Source organism: Lissotriton helveticus, chromosome 4_1 (genome assembly GCF_964261635.1).
Source record: "Lissotriton helveticus chromosome 4_1, aLisHel1.1, whole genome shotgun sequence".
NCBI lineage: Eukaryota > Metazoa > Chordata > Amphibia > Caudata > Salamandridae > Lissotriton > Lissotriton helveticus.
In genome coordinates, this window is record NC_136063.1 from 1,013,941,178 (window position 1) to 1,013,947,604 (window position 6,427).

The window sequence follows — 6,427 nt, forward strand, 5'->3', positions numbered from 1 at the left end:
CAACAACAGGGGTAGTGACTCCGGCATCACTCATGATCAAAACTGGCAGTGTTAAAAAAAGTAAGCTCCAGGAAAGAGGAGAACAAAAATAGAATATCCAACCAAAATAGATTGTGGCTGCGCTATGGTCTGCTTTCACTATGTAGCGCACACTAATCACTGCACATGGGTCATAAATGCAAAGTTCAAATCCTCACCGCTGACCCACCAATGTTAGAACCGGCTGTCTCTAGTTGGCAGAGGTATAAACTTCTGACAAATAGGGACACACCGTTTCAAGTCAGGGCAAGGGGATCACACACTTAGATAACCCCTGCTCAACCCCTTGGTAGCTTGGCAAAGCAGACGGGCTTATCTCAGAGGCTGTGTGTTAAGCATTTATGACCACATACAGTAATAAAGTGAATACGCTACAAATGAACACGACACAGTAGTATTATAAAAATAAGGTTGTTTATATAAGGCTTAGCACAAGACCAAATAACGTCAAAAATATACCACAATCTTAATAAATACACTTGGAAGGAAAAATAATAGTTCAAGTGTAGTTTCTTCTTGGCACAAAGTCTTTAGTAAGAAAAGCAACTCTTCTTCTTTAAATCACAGTTCTTGGCAACAATGTAACCCCCACAGGAGTCACACGATGTCGAGACAAAGTTAATCCAAAGGTTCGGCGCCTACCGCGAGGAGCACTATGTCGAGCCCGGAGTCGCAACAGACCCCGACAACACAGTACCTTGGAAAAGTGAAGCACGCGATGATCAGCGGCGTAGAGATGTCCAGCGTCGCGTCTTCGGCGTCGATCGGGCCTCGGAGTCGGGGCGATCTGCAGCGGCGTCGACATGGCAGGCAGAAGCAGCGTTCATGAGGCGAAGCAGGATACGGCGTCGTCGATGGTGATGTTGCAAGAGTGAGCAGCGCTCACGGCGTCGAGAGGGCTCGGTGTCGAGGCGTCGGTAGCAGCTTCGCTACTAGCGTCGATCGGGCCAGGCGGCCGACGTCGAAGGTGCGGGACACAGGAGCTGCACTCACGATGTCGAGCTGGATTCGGCAGCGTCCGTCGGCATCGAGATTGCTGGATTCTTCAGAGGTGCTGGACTTTCAGGTTCCAGCAACAAGCACTTTTTAGCAAATGATGAAGTTCTTTAACCCTGTGACTTCAACAGGAGGCGGGCACTCTTCCAACCCTTGGAGATTTCCTTGGCAAAGCTTGAGAGTACACTCAGTTCCTCTCTCCTGGTTCCTTGGCAAAAATAAAGAAGTAACTGCAGGATTCCCCTAACAAACAGCACACTGGCAGAAGGGGTAGGCAAGTCCTTGGATCAGCAGGCTTCCTGTCCTTGGTTCAGGTTTCCTTGTCAGAAGTGATCTAAATTCTTGGTTCAGGGGTCCTTCTCATATACCCCTTTTTGGCTTTGATCCCTTTGTCCATGCAGGGTAATTCCCCCCCCCATCCTGGGTGTTTTGTGGATGTTGCCAGGTCGAGGCACCTGGCCTATTCACTGTGCAGGGCCGGGTCCTCAGCCGCCCCGCAGGAGGTGGAGCCAGGATTATCTCTGGCAGGCACAGAGCCATCAGTCGCTCGGCATGAGGTGGAGCCAGCATTGTGTCAGGCAGGGCAGGCTACCAGGAGCTACTCTTCCCCTACTCTCAATGCAGATGCCTCACTCACCCCACGCTGACACATTCAGACCTCTGGAGCCACCCAGCCCCTGTCACACGCACACCAAACCAGCAGAGACCAGTAGACAGTCAGACAAGAAAATAGCTACTTTCTAAAAGTGCTATTTTCAAACACAGAGTCTAAAAACCATCCACCCAAACGGATGAGTTATTAAACCCTGAGTTCAGGGATGCCAAACTTGACATTGTACCATGCTTCCCGAGCCCGCTAGGATTATAGCGTTTAATAATCCTGGCAGCCCACGCTAACTTATGGAGAGCAGGTAACCTTACAATAGTGAAAAACGAAGATGGCTGTAATTCACTATTAGGACATGCCACACACATCAGTGCTTGTCCTACCTTATGCTTACAATGCACCCTGCCCTTGGGCCTACCATAGGGGTGACTAACATGAAGTTAAGGGAAGGTTTAGGGACTGGCAAGTAGGTGTACTCGCGCAGCCCGCGTGACAGTCCCAGACTGCACGTAGGTCTAGCAATGGCAGACCTTTAGACATATTTTACTAGGCTACTTCTGTGGGTGGCACAGCACGTGCTGCAAGCCCACTAGCAGCATTTGTATTTACAAGCCCTGGCACTCCTGGTGCACTCTACTAGTGACTGACAGTAAACCAAATAAGCCAAACATGGAATCCAATCAGATATCAATTTCACATAGGTAGCACTTGCACTGTGGCACTGATCAGCAGTGGCACAGTGCCCAAAGCAATATTCCAGCAAAAACATTGTAAACAGAGGAGGCAAACAGAAAAAATGGAAGAGAGACTCTTGCCAATGATGCCAGGTCTAACAGTTACTAATTGAAGTGTTGCACAAAAACTTTACACATTCGCTTTGTTTTAAGCCTGGTTGCTCTGTGCCATCCTACTAGAAGGCCCAGCACAGGATAATTTGGGGTTTGCTTGTGACTTTACTTGGAGAAGACATTTGGTTGGTGCTGGAGTAGGTCTTCAGTTCACCCCTCAATCAGTAACCTAATTTCCTACACATATCTTTTATTGTAGGTTCAGAGTTCAGGAGTCTACTAGTACCTGAGTGCTGGGGCCAAATGACCAATTAAAACTAGTCAAAAATTAGGAAAAATGCTTTAGGAGAGTATTTAAAAAGTACAAATGCCTTTGATAAAATAGCTATAGATTTGTTTAACACCAATAGGGTGGCATGAGAGGTCTTTAGAGAAAACCTTGTTAAAGAAACCAATGAAAAAGAATTAAGCATTTGAAAGTCTGCATCTAGGACCCATGTAGAGATTAAATGCCAGTTGATACAGCAGTATTCAAATTCGATGTAGTGGCACTTTACAATGTATGCCGGACATCGCATGCCATTACAATGCAAGTCCTTACAACAACTTGCTGTGGGTGGGGGGGTGTCACTGAATGTCAGAATAGTATCACTTACTATTCCAATTCCAGTCTGTGTAACAGTAGGGAAGGTGTTTGATTTTAAATCCAACACCTTCTGCCCCCTACAGAAGGTCTTAACGATATGCGGTGTAATGGTGTGCGTTGCAACAAGGTCATAAGCACATTGCAGTGGCATGCGAAGCAAAGAGGTTTCCCATCTGATGTGAAAACAGAATTCGGTTTTATCGGTTAAGGATTATTCCTTAAACTTATTAGGATGTTATTTATAAATTGAATCTGGTTGTAACAAATAGAAAGAGATTACAATTGTATTGACTTGAGAACTCAACATTACATATAAAGGGATTTCCTTCACTACACCCCCCAAAAAAAACCTATACAATTCCTGACGAATCACCAAACTTAGACATGGGTTTGTAAGGCAAAGAGGCATGGGGTTCTGTTTTTGGTCTGAGGTTTACAAGACATTTTCCTGAACAAACAGGTCATGTCTGCTGACTACGCAGCTAGGCTCAATCACCTTGCTTGAATAGCATGTCAAATTCAAACTGGAACCTATACCAGATGCTCCCCAGTGCCAAAATATATCTGAAAAGGAACCATGGGACCCAGTTCCTTACACATACAGTGCTGGATGTGGCGCTCTGTTTACAAATCCTTATATTATGAAGACTTAAAAATATGACTATTTGAACACATCAGAACTTGCTACTAATAACTAATGTGCACAAGCGATTGGATCCCATCTGGAAACAGGGATTGTTCATTCAACTGAGAATCTGGAGACTGGTTTGAAATGGTTTCAGGGATACAGTAGATGCAATTACCAGATCACCAAGGATTCTCCATATTCAGGTGCATGATCAGATTTACTTGAATTATTGTGGGGTGCATACTGAATCTCAAACCCCATTGAAGTTCTTAGATTGGCATCCCATGCTCTCTGTTAGATCTGGGGGTCTCTAGTTGGCAGAGGTAGGTACCACTGTCTAAATAGGGACCCTTGCTAGGCAGGGCAAGGAGATAACCCTCTGAGATAACCCCTGCTCACCCTCTAGGTAGCTTGGCACGAGCAGTCTAGGCTAACCAGAGGCAATGCGTAAAGTATTTGTACCAACACTCACAGTAACAGTGAAAACACCACAAACTGACTCCACAACAGTTTAGAAAAATAAAGGTATTTAATCTAAACTACACAAGACCAAAACGACAAAAATCCAACATACACAGTTCAAGAATATGGTTTCAAAAGAGTTCTTAAGGTTGCGTTAAAATTCTTAGGTTGCGATAGAATTCTCTACGTTGCGATAGAATTCTCTACTGATGTAAAGTCCACATTTGTAAAGCGCACAATCACCCGTAAGGGTCTCTAGGCGCTGGGGGCCATCGGGAAGATTAAGCGAGCTATTGCCCAGAGTCACATGGTGCTGGGCTAACCTGCCACCGGAGCCAGAGATCGAACCGTGGTCCCCAGATTCCAGCGTCAGTCGCCCTGGCCGCGGCGCCACACCTCTCCCACTGATGCGTGAAAAGCTCACAGTTGCGTCACGTTCACTCACAGTACCTTTTAGTTGCAACAAAGTTCCAAAAGCAGAAGCTGGTGCGGTGGAAAACAAGCGATGCGTTGCTCCTGAGACCCTGGGGAGGCGATGCGACAGCACCGCTGCAGCAGCGGGCGTGTTGCGGCGAATCCGGTCTGTAAGGGGAGGAAGGCCACTTGTATGGAATCCGGTGCGTAGGTTCCGTAGGAAGTTTGTTCTCGCAAAGGCATGATGCAACGATCTCGTAGGGGCTGCGACGATCTCCGGGGCGACGATGTGTGGTCCAGCGGTGATCCTCTCTCTCGCAGCTCCTCGATGCGATGGTTCTGCCACGATGTTCGCAGCGACGTGATGCGGTCCGCAAGCAAGCGGTGCGGCGAGCTCACCCAGCGACGACAGGCTCTGCGACGATACTCGCAGCGGAGTTCGATTCTCCCGCACCGGTCTGGAGCGTCCCGCAAACGAAGGATGCGATGTCTCTGGCAGCGGCGTCAGGCGCTGCCACGATCTCGACCTCCGTAGCGGCGGGAAACTTCTCGCACTGTCGGGGAAGCGCTCCGCAAGCGAGCGATGCGACACTTTTCAGTTTCAAAAGTCACTCAAGCTTAGTTTCAAGCTTCCCAACACAGGTACAACTTCCAGAGGCCCCACAACTGGATCAAGCACTCTAGGAAGGACAGAACTCTCTCAACAGAGTTCAAGGAAGCTGGGGGTGAAGTCCTTTTGTTCCTGGGACTTCAAAACAGGGAGCCAGCTCTTCTCAGGCCCTTGGAGATTCCTTCAAGACAGGGGACACAGCACAAAAGCAAAGTCCTTCCCCTCTCCTTGGCAGCAAAGCAACAGGTCAGTCCAGCAGAGCAACAGCAGGACAGTCTTCCTTCTTCAGTTTCTGCTTTCTCCTTGGCAGAGGTTCCTTCTTGATTCCAGGATGATCTAATTTTCTGTTGTCAGGGGTCCTGTACTTATACCCCTAAAGTCTTTGTTCTCTTGGTGCATGTGGGCCCTGAGCCCGGTCTGAACCAGTTCTGGGTGGTTCCTGAGTACTTTGTTTTGCTGGCTGCATCTTTCCTTTCAGAATGAGGGGCAGGGTCCTCAGCCGCCCAGCAGGGGGGTGGAGCCAGCATTGTGGAAGGCAGGCACAGCCCTATTCCGCCCAGGTGCTAACTCCTCCCACCACTCCAGTTGCAAATGCAGTCATTCAGCCTAGTGCGGACTCATCCAGCCTCCTGGGGAATCCCCAGCCCCTGTCACTCTCAAACCAGACAGTCAATACACAAACAGGCCCAGGCACACAGAAGGGTCAGACAAGAGAACAGCAACTTTCTAAAAGTGCTGTTCTCAAACACAGGATTTAAAAACAACTTTTCCTAAAAGATGTGTTATTAAATTCTGAGTTCGGGGATACTAGATACTTATGTCCTATCTTGTTCCTATGGGAAGAAATGCTGTTAACCACTGTAGCCAGCATCCCCCATGTTAACCTATGGAGCAAGATAGCCTTACAGTAGTGAAAAACGAAAATGGCTGCCATTCACTACCAGAGCATGTCACCTGCACTAGTACATGCTCTACCTTTTACATACACTGCACCCTGCCCAGGGGGGTACCTTGGGCCTTCCATAGGGGTGACTGATGTGTACAAAAAGGGAAGGGTTAGGCCTGGTCAGTGGAGACACTGACCAGGAGGACATGGCAGTTCTAAACTGCACACAGGCACTGCAGTGTCATGCCTGAGACATCATTTTAGGGCTACTCCTGTGGGTGGCACAATCAGTGCTGCAGGCCCACTAGTAGCATTTGTCATCACCAGCCCTGGCACACCCAGTGCACTTTA